The sequence below is a fragment of the Oncorhynchus gorbuscha genome, unplaced genomic scaffold, assembly GCF_021184085.1.
Source record: "Oncorhynchus gorbuscha isolate QuinsamMale2020 ecotype Even-year unplaced genomic scaffold, OgorEven_v1.0 Un_scaffold_1754, whole genome shotgun sequence".
NCBI classification, from domain to species: Eukaryota; Metazoa; Chordata; class Actinopteri; order Salmoniformes; family Salmonidae; genus Oncorhynchus; species Oncorhynchus gorbuscha.
The window spans coordinates 12,501-25,196 of NW_025746442.1; the positions used below are offsets into that span (position 1 = coordinate 12,501).

The 12,696-nt window shown below is 41.4% G+C and overlaps 1 long non-coding RNA gene and 1 pseudogene across 1 annotated transcript; both read right to left on the bottom strand.

Annotated features, from left to right (window-relative positions):
* The window catches only part of LOC124024165, a 15,175-nt pseudogene extending 6,261 nt beyond the window's left edge, over positions 1-8,914 (bottom strand).
* A 1,060-nt stretch (positions 8,915-9,974) lies between these two features.
* LOC124024166 lies at positions 9,975-11,313 on the bottom strand. Its single transcript, XR_006836957.1, has 4 exons — positions 11,218-11,313; positions 10,899-10,970; positions 10,588-10,729; positions 9,975-10,175 (listed from the first exon to the last, which is right to left on the bottom strand). It is a non-coding gene; the product is annotated as an uncharacterized LOC124024166 (long non-coding RNA).
* Between the last annotated feature and the right edge of the window lie 1,383 nt (positions 11,314-12,696).

Below are 12,696 nucleotides of genomic sequence, written 5' to 3' on the forward strand. Positions count from 1 at the left end.
TGGCTGAATGGACGGGGACAGTATATCTGGAGAGCCATGATTACGTAAGACAGAGTCCCTGATATCTTTCTGTACCCCAGGGGAAAATACTGTACCCTAACCGTAACCTTATTTCTAAGAGTTTAGGTTCACTAGACTGACCCTTCAGCCCTGCATCTACAGATGTTTTTTTAAACCCTGTTCTAGCTGTCTGTGTGACATGCGTCAAGTTACAATGCAAAACCATTGCTTCCTCTCTTCGTGGAATGTCAATGGTACAATTTTCCCAATGTTTTAATAGTTGTAGCTGGTATTTTCAAAGTAGGTTATATTACATATAAGTTGAAAGGTAATTCCATGATCTTTTAGAACTCCTGGTATGATGAGGGTTTTCTGGTTAAAGCGATTTATACAGGTAATTCTGATGTGTACCCTAGAGGTCAAAGGTAACATTTCTGTTGACCTGAACATTCCGAAAATGTGTCTGACGGTTAGCTGTGAATGTCAGCTTTCCAACGAAGAGGGAATACGTGATCAGTAACTTCTGACGGATAGCTGTGAATGTTAGCTTTCCAACGAAGAGGGAATACGTGATCAGTAACTTCTGATGGATAGCTGTGAATGTCAGCTTTCCAACGAAGAGGGAATACGTGATCAGTAACTTCTGACGGATAGCTGTGAATGTCAGCTTTCCAACGAAGAGGAATACGTGATTAGTAACTTCTGACGGATAGCTGTGAATGTCAGCTTTCCAACGAAGAGGAATACGTGATCAGTAACTTCTGACGGATAGCTGTGAATGTCAGCTTTCCAACGAAGAGGGAATACGTGATCAGTAACTTCTGACGGATAGCTGTGAATGTCAGCTTTCCAACGAAGAGGAATACGTGATCAGTAACTTCTGACGGATAGCTGTGAATGTCAGCTTTCCAACGAAGAGGGAATACGTGATCAGTAACTTCTGGTATGCTGGCATGGTTTGTCATAGGGTGAAATCCCGATGGGAAAAATGGATGGGATGGATGAATAAAAGAGTGATAACACAGAGAAAAGCTCCCATTGCTAAACTGCTGTCACACATTTTCAAACTTGAGGGAATTAGACCTTCAACAAAAATCTCAGAGACATCGTCACCCCAAGTGAGCCGGTCTGACCCCCCTGGCTCATGAACTAGAGCAGGGGGGTCAAACTCATTCCATGGAGGGCCTAGTGTCTGCAGGTTTTTGTCCTTTCAATTAAGACCTAGACAACCAGGTGTGGGGAGTTCATTAATAATTAGTGACCTTAATTCATCAATCAAGTACAAGGGAGGAGTGAACCTGCAGACACTCGGGCCCTCTGTGGAATGAGTTTGACACATGGACTAGAACCTTAATGAAACCTTTACTTCCCCCAGTGGTACCTTGACGTAAATACATTTGACCTAAGAGCAACAACAACAACAACATTTTTTAAACAAAAACTGTAGGGGCAGCACTTTAAACCAGAAATAAATGACAGATTGCACCTTTAATGGTTGACATCATTAAAACATATACACTACCATTCAAAAGTTTGGGGTCACTTAGAAATGTCCTTGTTTTTGAAAGAACAGCATATTTTATGTTAGTTAAAATAACATCAAATTGATCAGAAATACAGTGCAGACATTGTTAATGTTGTAAACGCCTAATCGAACCCACAAATGCTGATGCTCCAGATACTCAACTAGTCTAAAGAAGGCCAGTTTTATTGCTTCTTTAATCAGAACAACAGTTTTCAGCTGTGCTAACATAATTGCAAAAGGGATTTCTAATGATCAATTAGCCTTTTAAAATGATAAAATTATAAACTTGGCTAACACAACATGCCATTGGAACACAGGAGTGATGGTTGCTGATAATGGGTCTCTGTACCTCCTCTGTAGATGTTCCATTAAAAATCATCCATTCCCAGCTACAACAGTCATATACAACATTAACAATGTCTACACTGTATTTCTAATCAATTTGATGTTATTTTAATGGACAGACAAATGTGCTTTTCTTTCAAAAACAAGGACATTTCTAAGTGACCCCAAACATTTGAACGGTAGTATATATATTTTTTTTTTTAAGTAATGTAGTTCAGATAGTTTTCTTTCATATTTGCCAGGGCCATTATTTAGAGATTGTGACCGGAGCAAACAGAATGAACATATTGTCTTATGGACGGCTGTGGGATGGTCATATTTACCCATCATCATAATGCAGCAACTTGATGCACGGCTGTGGGATGGTCATATTTACCCATCATCATAATGCAGCAACTTGATGCACGGCTGTGGGATGGTCATATTTACCCATCATCATAATGCAGCAACTTGATGCACGGCTGTGGGATGGTCATATTTACCCATCATCATAATGCAGCAACTTGATGCACGGCTGTGGGATGGTCATATTTACCCATCATCATAATGCAGCAACTTGATGCACGGCTGTGGGATGGTCATATTTACCCATCATCATAATGCAGCAACTTGATGCACGGCTGTGGGATGGTCATATTTACCCATCATCATAATGCAGCAACTTGATGCACGGCTGTGGGATGGTCATATTTACCCATCATCATAATGCAGCAACTTGATGCACGGCTGTGGGATGGTCATATTTACCCATCATCATAATGCAGCAACTTGATGCACGGCTGTGGGATGGTCATATTTACCCATCATCATAATGCAGCAACTTGATGCACGGCTGTGGGATGGTCATATTTACCCATCATCATAATGCAGCAACTTGATGCACGGCTGTGGGATGGTCATATTTACCCATCATCATAATGCAGCAACTTGATGCACGGCTGTGGGATGGTCATATTTACCCATCATCATAATGCAGCAACTTGATGCACGGCTGTGGGATGGTCATATTTACCCATCATCATAATGCAGCAACTTGATGCACGGCTGTGGGATGGTCATATTTACCCATCATCATAATGCAGCAACTTGATGCACGGCTGTGGGATGGTCATATTTACCCATCATCATAATGCAGCAACTTGATGCACGGCTGTGGGATGGTCATATTTACCCATCATCATAATGCAGCAACTTGATGCACGGCTGTGGGATGGTCATATTTACCCATCATCATAATGCAGCAACTTGATGCACGGCTGTGGGATGGTCATATTTACCCATCATCATAATGCAGCAACTTGATGCACGGCTGTGGGATGGTCATATTTACCCATCATCATAATGCAGCAACTTGATGCACGGCTGTGGGATGGTCATATTTACCCATCATCATAATGCAGCAACTTGATGGACGGCTGTGGGATGGTCATATTTACCCATCATCATAATGCAGCAACTTGATGCACGGCTGTGGGATGGTCATATTTACCCATCATCATAATGCAGCAACTTGATGCACGGCTGTGGGATGGTCATATTTACCCATCATCATAATGCAGCAACTTGATGCACGGCTGTGGGATGGTCATATTTACCCATCATCATAATGCAGCAACTTGATGCACGGCTGTGGGATGGTCATATTTACCCATCATCATAATGCAGCAACTTGATGCACGGCTGTGGGATGGTCATATTTACCCATCATCATAATGCAGCAACTTGATGCACGGCTGTGGGATGGTCATATTTACCCATCATCATAATGCAGCAACTTGATGCACGGCTGTGGGATGGTCATATTTACCCATCATCATAATGCAGCAACTTGATGCACGGCTGTGGGATGGTCATATTTACCCATCATCATAATGCAGCAACTTGATGCACGGCTGTGGGATGGTCATATTTACCCATCATCATAATGCAGCAACTTGATGCACGGCTGTGGGATGGTCATATTTACCCATCATCATAATGCAGCAACTTGATGCACGGCTGTGGGATGGTCATATTTACCCATCATCATAATGCAGCAACTTGATGCACGGCTGTGGGATGGTCATATTTACCCATCATCATAATGCAGCAACTTGATGCACGGCTGTGGGATGGTCATATTTACCCATCATCATAATGCAGCAACTTGATGCACGGCTGTGGGATGGTCATATTTACCCATCATCATAATGCAGCAACTTGATGCACGGCTGTGGGATGGTCATATTTACCCATCATCATAATGCAGCAACTTGATGCACGGCTGTGGGATGGTCATATTTACCCATCATCATAATGCAGCAACTTGATGGACGGCTGTGGGATGGTCATATTTACCCATCATCATAATGCAGCAACTTGATGCACGGCTGTGGGATGGTCATATTTACCCATCATCATAATGCAGCAACTTGATGCACGGCTGTGGGATGGTCATATTTACCCATCATCATAATGCAGCAACTTGATGCACGGCTGTGGGATGGTCATATTTACCCATCATCATAATGCAGCAACTTGATGCACGGCTGTGGGATGGTCATATTTACCCATCATCATAATGCAGCAACTTGATGCACGGCTGTGGGATGGTCATATTTACCCATCATCATAATGCAGCAACTTGATGCACGGCTGTGGGATGGTCATATTTACCCATCATCATAATGCAGCAACTTGATGGACGGCTGTGGGATGGTCATATTTACCCATCATCATAATGCAGCAACTTGATGCACGGCTGTGGGATGGTCATATTTACCCATCATCATAATGCAGCAACTTGATGCACGGCTGTGGGATGGTCATATTTACCCATCATCATAATGCAGCAACTTGATGCACGGCTGTGGGATGGTCATATTTACCCATCATCATAATGCAGCAACTTGATGCACGGCTGTGGGATGGTCATATTTACCCATCATCATAATGCAGCAACTTGATGCACGGCTGTGGGATGGTCATATTTACCCATCATCATAATGCAGCAACTTGATGCACGGCTGTGGGATGGTCATATTTACCCATCATCATAATGCAGCAACTTGATGCACGGCTGTGGGATGGTCATATTTACCCATCATCATAATGCAGCAACTTGATGCACGGCTGTGGGATGGTCATATTTACCCATCATCATAATGCAGCAACTTGATGCACGGCTGTGGGATGGTCATATTTACCCATCATCATAATGCAGCAACTTGATGCACGGCTGTGGGATGGTCATATTTACCCATCATCATAATGCAGCAACTTGATGCACGGCTGTGGGATGGTCATATTTACCCATCATCATAATGCAGCAACTTGATGCACGGCTGTGGGATGGTCATATTTACCCATCATCATAATGCAGCAACTTGATGGACGGCTGTGGGATGGTCATATTTACCCATCATCATAATGCAGCAACTTGATGCACGGCTGTGGGATGGTCATATTTACCCATCATCATAATGCAGCAACTTGATGCACGGCTGTGGGATGGTCATATTTACCCATCATCATAATGCAGCAACTTGATGCACGGCTGTGGGATGGTCATATTTACCCATCATCATAATGCAGCAACTTGATGCACGGCTGTGGGATGGTCATATTTACCCATCATCATAATGCAGCAACTTGATGCACGGCTGTGGGATGGTCATATTTACCCATCATCATAATGCAGCAACTTGATGCACGGCTGTGGGATGGTCATATTTACCCATCATCATAATGCAGCAACTTGATGCACGGCTGTGGGATGGTCATATTTACCCATCATCATAATGCAGCAACTTGATGCACGGCTGTGGGATGGTCATATTTACCCATCATCATAATGCAGCAACTTGATGGCCACATCGAACCTCCACTTTATATGCCTGGCCTTGTGGATCTGTCCGAATCCCCCTCCACCAATCACTTCCCAGTCCTGCAGGCTGTCATTACTGATCAGGTCCAGTGCCGGGCTGCTGGGTAACGGCAGCGCCATCTTTCATTCAAAATATATTACAAAACATTGATGTCATATTTACCCATCATTAAATACCTCAACTCAGACTTATCAAAGTAGCATGAAGACATTTACAGGCAAGATATGGAGTTGACACAAAAAGTACATAACAGACTATCGCAACTCAGTTATTTGGCCAAATTAGTTTATATATATATATATATGCACTAAACAATGAAACTCTGTGTTGGGATTCGCATGTCAATAACCTGTGAAATGAACCTTTCGCTTTCTTCAGTATCATGTCCTAAAAGCGGTTGATAATGTAATGACTCTTTACTTCAGTATCATGTTAAATACCTCAACTCAGACTTGATAATGTAGCATGACTCTTTACTTCAGTATCATTAAAGGTCGTGTTCCCCTGCTCAGCGGTTGATAATGTATGTATGACTCTTTACTTCAGTATCATGTCCTAAAGGTCGTGTTCCCCTGCTCAGCGGTTGATAATGTATGTATGACTCTTTACTTCAGTATCATGTCCTAAAGGTCGTGTTCCCCTGCTCAGCGGTTGATAATGTATGTATGACTCTTTACTTCAGTATCATGTCCTAAAGGTCGTGTTCCCCTGCTCAGCGGTTGATAATGTATGTATGACTCTTTACTTCAGTATCATGTCCTAAAGGTCGTGTTCCCCTGCTCAGCGGTTGATAATGTATGTATGACTCTTTACTTCAGTATCATGTCCTAAAGGTCGTGTTCCCCTGCTCAGCGGTTGCATTCATCAACCAATGGGTGAGTGGCATATCATCAGCTGTGCCGTTGGGCACCAGACTGCTGTAACATATGATGTGGTTGGCTGATATATAAAATAGCTATCCAGCCGTTGTCAGATCTGGCACGTGTCAGTAATGTCTGACCAATGGAACATGACCTTAGTTCATTTAAAACAAAGTCATTTAATATCAAATCCACGTGTATTTGTCACATACACATGGTTAGCAGATGTTATTGAGAGTGTAGCGAAATGCTTGTGCTTCTAGTTCCGACCGTGCAGTAATATCTAACAAGTAATCCAACCTAACAATTTTACAACTACCTTAAACACACACAAGTGTAAAGGAATGAATAAGAATATGTACATAAAAATAAAGGATTGAGTGATGGCCGAACGGCATAGGCAAGATGCAGTAGATGGTATAGAGTACAGTAATTACATATGAGATGAGTAATTAAACAAGATATAGAGATAGAGTAATAATTACATATGAGATGAGTAATGTAGGGTATGTAAACAAGATGCAGTAGATGGTATAGAGTACAGTAATTACATATGAGATGTGTAATGTAGGGTATGTAAACAAGATGCAGTAGATGGTATAGAGTACAGTAATTACATATGAGATGAGTAATGTAGGGTATGTAAACAAGATGCAGTAGATGGTATAGAGTACAGTAATTACATATGAGATGAGTAATGTAGGGTATGTAAACAAGATGCAGTAGATGGTATAGAGTACAGTAATTACATATGAGATGAGTAATGTAGGGTATGTAAACAAGATGCAGTAGATGGTATAGAGTACAGTAATTACATATGAGATGAGTAATGAGGGTATGTAAACAAGATGCAGTAGATGGTATAGTACAGTAATTACATATGAGATGAGTAATGTAATGTAAACAAGATGCATAGATGGATGTACAGTGAGATGTGTAATGTAGGGTATGTAAACAAGATGCAGTAGATGGTATAGAGTACAGTAATTACATATGAGATGAGTAATGTAGGGTATGTAAACAAGATGCAGTAGATGGTATAGAGTACAGTAATTACATATGAGATGAGTAATGTAGGGTATGTAAACAAGATGCAGTAGATGGTATAGAGTACAGTAATTACATATGAGATGTGTAATGTAGGGTATGTAAACAAGATGCAGTAGAGGGTATAGAGTACAGTAATTACATATGAGATGAGTAATGTAGGGTATGTAAACAAGATGCAGTAGATGGTATAGAGTACAGTAATTACATATGAGATGAGTAATGTAGGGTATGTAAACAAGATGCAGTAGATGGTATAGAGTACAGTAATTACATATGAGATGAGTAATGTAGGGTATGTAAACATTAGTGGAATTGTACATTTATTACATCAATTTTTCCATTATTAAAGTGGCTAGAGTTGACCAATATATATATATCATATTGGGTGGGGGGGGGTTCTGAATGAATGTAAATTTAGAAAATGCAAAAATAAAGTTGTTTTAGACCGGCAAACTGTGGAAAGAGAGACATTATACATCTGGTGGGAGTTGTAGTTCATGTTTGTAGTTCTAAATAAACGGATGTAACTTTTCGGCTTCGCGCTTCTTCTTGGCAGTCAAATACGGGGTTTCGAAACCCAGAGAGGTGCAAGACGAGACTTCCAGGAAAGATTGCGATACACACCAAACAGACCAGCCCGGGGTTTCAGAAGTCAATTAGAGAAGTGAAAGATTCTTCCGAAGTTGTTAACTTTCTCGAAATCTAAAGGCACAAGCTAGATTGGAGCCAATGTCTTAAATAGTTGAACATGGTATTACTCCAACCTCTGAAAGTAAAAACTGACACGTTTTCATTTTCGAAAAAACGTTATATTGCCTTTGATTTGACGGTCCGCACATGCGCAGTTCGCGTTAGAATATATGACGTCATCAGTTTGAATAGCTGTACGGTCTTTGTCAAATACTTTGAAAACCGGCAAATAAAAGTAAATTCACCCGGAAACACTTACACATTTTAATATTTATCTTAGTATGATCGCGTTGTCATGTCTTTGACAATGCAAACTTTTAGACTCATTTTTAACTTACAAAATAAAAATACGGAAGTTACATTTCAGGATCTGACCGTTTGTTCGACGTAAATAATGTAAATGTTATTCAATAGAAAATGTTAATAGCGATCATTATGAAACAATCACGTACCTGCATTTGGTGTGATTTGTTGAAACTGTTGGTCAATCGTGTGCAAATAGATGTAGGCGTATTGGTTCAGTTTAGCGAAGCATGAATTACTGATAGTTTATTGAAAAAGAGTCTGGCTGCTCTGTGTCTGGGAGTAGTGGGGATTTCCACTCTTATGCCATTTGCTACCACGTCATTTCTGGTGAAATATAATTCTTGCAGGATTTACTGATTCTGTTACACATAAAGGCAACAACAATAACAACAATTATAGTGACCTGTATTAGCCTTTTGGTGTTGGGTGGACAGTCCCTGGGTTCGTGCCCCAGTTGGGGCTAACTATTTACATAAATTATTCTTTGATCGTGTATATTTGGTTGATCTAGACATGCACAGTGCTTAATTTGAGCCGGATCCGGTACATCTACACGAGAAAGAAAATCACTGTTTGTAATGTAAAAATTATAATCAAAAGCACCCAGAGTTCATTTGAGTTATGCCCTCAATACCTAATTCTGCTGCCCCCTAAAAAAAACGTAATTGTAAAACGTAGATTTTCAGTCCGCGCCTGATATTCTTAGAATTCATTCGTGTTGGGCCGGTCCGGTTTTATGGTTTGCGCAATATTATAGACTATGTTTTTGAGAGCAACGCGTAGCCGTTGCTGCGGTGAGAGAGAGATCTGTGATCTCGCTCCCTCTCTCTGCTCTAATTGACACGCAACTCTCATCTCTTAAACGGTTGCACTTCATCATTTATACACTTATAGAGTCATACCGCGGGAAGGTGCTGGAGGAGCAGCACCCCTGATCATACCGCGGGAAGGTGCTGGAGGAGCAGCACCCCTGATTAATTGAAATGCATTTGCTGACGTTATAAAATTACTGCTGTCTGTTCAGAAAGAAATTATTCTGAATACTACACCAGGAGCAGGTCTATAATTTAGCCACAGAGGAGCAATAGCTTCTTTAAGCAATAGACTAGCTGTGGATTGTGTTTGTGTAGCCCATTCATAAGGCATATAGACCTAACCCAGGAACGCAAGGCAAATCTGTCAGTGAACAGCATGCAGCCAGAGCAAACCATTCCCAATATTTCAAGTAGGCTACAATCACAGGAAAACACAGGTTGGAAAGCAAATGTCTCCTGCTTAAAATAGAAGACTGTAATCTGGTTATAGGCTAACAAAATATTGTATAAACTTCCAAGTAGACCTAATGAGCAAACATTGTTTTGCAAAGTAATACATAAGAGATAGACTTATGCCTAGTAAAATAAAAAAATGTTTCCAAATGATTCATAATTAAAGTTTTATAATTGCATCACGATACATGATCCATCACCAAAGCCCTTCCATCTACATACATCAGAATAGTTCAGTTGAGTGTTCTTGACCTATGAAGGGGACCTGGCAGAAATGGATAGAGGCAATCAAGGTGTGGAAATGTTCACATACTGTATGTTTTCAAAGAGTAAGGTGGAACTACAGTACAACTGTAATACTGGTCTAATGGCTGTCCTAGGATCAGATTACCTGACTAAATACTAACCAAACCATTAAAGAGTAAGGTGGAACTACAGTGTAGCTTTAATATAGCTCCTAATGGCTGTCCTAGGATCAGATTACCTGACTAAATACTAACCAAACCATTGAAGAGTAAGGTGGAACTACAGTGTAGCTTTAATACAGGTCCTAATGGCTGTCCGAGGATCAGATTATCCTGACTAAATACTAACCAAACCATGACAGAACTAAATCATATCAGATATATAGGGGCCAATATGAAATGTAGTATGTGGCTTTATGATGAGTCACTCACCCACTGTAGGTCTCTGAAACACAGGAGTACTCTGTGCAGCTCTGACCAGCTCCTCTTTGTAGGAAGTCAGCACTTGTCTCCGGATTCTATCTCCCATGATCCTTAGCTGATACTCCTCTGGGTTCTCCCCCAGTGGAACGGGCTGGTGAGGAAGGAAATGTAGTCATTGGAGTTTTGTTCTGTTATGTAACATTCTCCACGGTGGAGTTTGGCCTGAGCAAGGCACTACAACAGAATATTTAGTGATTTCTCAATCTTTAGTATTGTTTAATATTAAGAAAAAAGGAAGTCAAGGAAAGTTCAGAACTTACTCAGACGCACGTCCATCTCAGCTCAGCCGGGGAAAAGGAGACTCTCACAACTAGTAATGTTATCACTCCACACTGAGGACGTTATGGAAAACACTATTACTGAATGAGGAAATCACAATTGTGGTGTTTTAGTGTGTGTGTGTGTGTGTGTGTGTGTGTGTGTGTGTGTGTGTGTGTGTGTGTGTGTGTGTGTGTGTGTGTGTGTGTGTGTGTGTGTGTGTGTGTGTGTGTGTGTGTGTGTGTGTGTGTGTGTGTGTGTGTGTGTGTGTGTGTGTGTGTGTGTGTGTAAAGCCATGCAGCAAGTCAACTGAACACTCACCTAATATTCGTATTGCTGTGTGCTCCAGTCCTTCTCTCTATCAGGTGAACCCTCACATGTAGACTACACACATCCTCGACTCTATCAGGTGAACCCTCACATGCCTGTAGACTACACACATCCTCGACTCTATCAGGTGAACCATCACATGTAGTCTACACACATCCTAGACTCTATCAGGTGAACCATCACATGTAGACTACACACATCCTCTATCAGGTGAACCATCACATGTAGACTACACACATCCTCTATCAGGTGAACCATCACATGTAGACTACACACATCCTCTATCAGGTGAACCATCACATGTAGACTACACACATCCTCTATCAGGTGAACCATCACATGTAGACTACACACATCCTCTATCAGGTGAACCATCACATGTAGACTACACACATCCTCTATCAGGTGAACCATCACATGTAGACTACACACATCCTCTATCAGGTGAACCATCACATGTAGACTACACACATCCTCTATCAGGTGAACCATCACAGGTAGTCTACACACATCCTCTATCAGGTGAACCATCACATGTAGACTACACACATCCTCTATCAGGTGAACCATCACAGGTAGTCTACACACATCCTCTATCAGGTGAACCATCACATGTAGACTACACACATCCTCTATCAGGTGAACCATCACAGGTAGTCTACACACATCCTCTATCAGGTGAACCATCACATGTAGACTACACACATCCTCTATCAGGTGAACCATCACATGTAGACTACACACATCCTCTATCAGGTGAACCATCACATGTAGACTACACACATCCTCTATCAGGTGAACCATCACATGTAGTCTACACACATCCTCTATCAGGTGAACCATCACATGTAGACTACACACATCCTCTATCAGGTGAACCATCACATGTAGACTATCAGGTGAACCATCACTAGACTCTATCAGGTGAACCATCACATGTAGACTACACACATCCTCTATCAGGTGAACCATCACATCAGGTAGTCTACACACATCCTCTATCAGGTGAACCATCACAGGTAGAGTCTACACACATCCTCTATCAGGTGAACCATCACATGTAGACTACACACATCCTCTATCAGGTGAACCATCACATGTAGACTACACACATCCTCTATCAGGTGAACCATCACATGTAGACTACACACATCCTCTATCAGGTGAACCATCACATGTAGACTACACACATCCTCTATCAGGTGAACCATCACATGTAGACTACACACATCCTCTATCAGGTAGTCTACACCATCCTCTATCAGGTGAACCATCACATGTAGACTACACACATCCTCTATCAGGTGAACCATCACAGGTAGTCTACACACATCCTCTATCAGGTGAACCATCACATGTAGACTACACACATCCTCTATCAGGTGAACCATCACATGTAGACTACACACATCCTCTATGAGAGAGGAGGGAGAGAGAGAGAGCTGAACCATCACATGTAGACTACACACA